Source organism: Pundamilia nyererei, unplaced genomic scaffold, assembly GCF_000239375.1.
Source record: "Pundamilia nyererei isolate P.nyererei 1_Seehausen unplaced genomic scaffold, PunNye1.0 scaffold05299, whole genome shotgun sequence".
Taxonomy (NCBI): Eukaryota; Metazoa; Chordata; class Actinopteri; order Cichliformes; family Cichlidae; genus Pundamilia; species Pundamilia nyererei.
This window is the reverse complement of record NW_005192700.1, coordinates 1-1,054: the sequence shown is the minus strand read 5'-3', so window position 1 is coordinate 1,054 and position 1,054 is coordinate 1. Positions and strand designations below refer to the sequence as shown.

Genomic DNA, 1,054 nt, shown 5'->3' with positions numbered 1-1,054 from the left:
ACGAAAATCATACATGATTCCAAACATTTTTTTACAAATAAATGACTGCAAAGTGGAGTGTGCGTAATTATTCAGCCCCCTGAGTCAATACTTTGTAGAACCACCTTTTGCTGCAGTTCCAGCTGCCAGACTTTTAGGGTCTGTCTCTACCAGCTTTGCACATCTACAGACTGAAATCCTTGCCCATTCTTCTTTGCAAAACAGCTCCATGTAGTTGTAAAAAGCATCACAAGTAATCAAAAGTATTCAGAATACATTACTCACATTGAGTAACTTAACAGAATACTTTACAAACTACATTTAGTGCATGTATTCTCTTTGCAGTGGAATACATTTTAAAAGTAACATTCCCAACACTGTCAGTGCACTTACCTGTCACCTGGTTTGCTGCTTTGCAACCTGAAATAAAATAGGGAGAGTGAAAATAATAAGCAGCAATCCACGAAATGATTGCAAACAACATGAAAAAGAGTCATCCACGTGCTCAGATATTATGTGATGATGAAAGAGTAATGTAACAAAAGGCTAAATAACAAGAGTAAACTCAAATCTTGTCCTGTAACTACAGTCATCTTCAGCACTCACCTGCTTCAGAGTCTTCCTCATTTGTGGAGGAAAGTTCTGTGAACACACAGTTCAATTTACTAATGTGAAAAGTGATCACTCACTTTAATGTTTCAAGGTAGGCTTCAACAACTAACAAATCAACACATACTTTTGATTTTTTTTGCCAAAGTATAAATTTAGTACTTTATATATTCGTCTTTCTTAATCTGTAATAATAATCTGATACAAACACAACACTTTAAGTAGAACATCAAAATGTGTGTGAGTGTTACCTGTTCCTTTTGGGAGGACATTTTTCTGATAGTATCCTGCATTGGTAATGTTACCAGCTGGGCGGTACTGCCCAACCACAAAGACCGTATTGCCATCAGTGGCTATGCCCACACCCAGCTCAGTGCTGCTTTTCCACACCACCTGAGTAAAATGACCTAGTGGAAAAAGGAAAATGTGTAAAAACATACTACTTACTGATGATGACCTGATCTTG

General features: G+C 37.2%; 1 long non-coding RNA gene across 1 annotated transcript; it reads right to left on the bottom strand.

Moving 5' to 3' along the window:
* Nucleotides 1-364: 364 nt before the first annotated feature.
* On the bottom strand, nt 365-990 carry LOC102211023 (uncharacterized). The gene is made up of 3 exons (XR_312640.1): nt 840-990; nt 586-621; nt 365-399 (listed from the first exon to the last, which is right to left on the bottom strand). It is a non-coding gene; the product is annotated as an uncharacterized LOC102211023 (long non-coding RNA).
* Between the last annotated feature and the right edge of the window lie 64 nt (nt 991-1,054).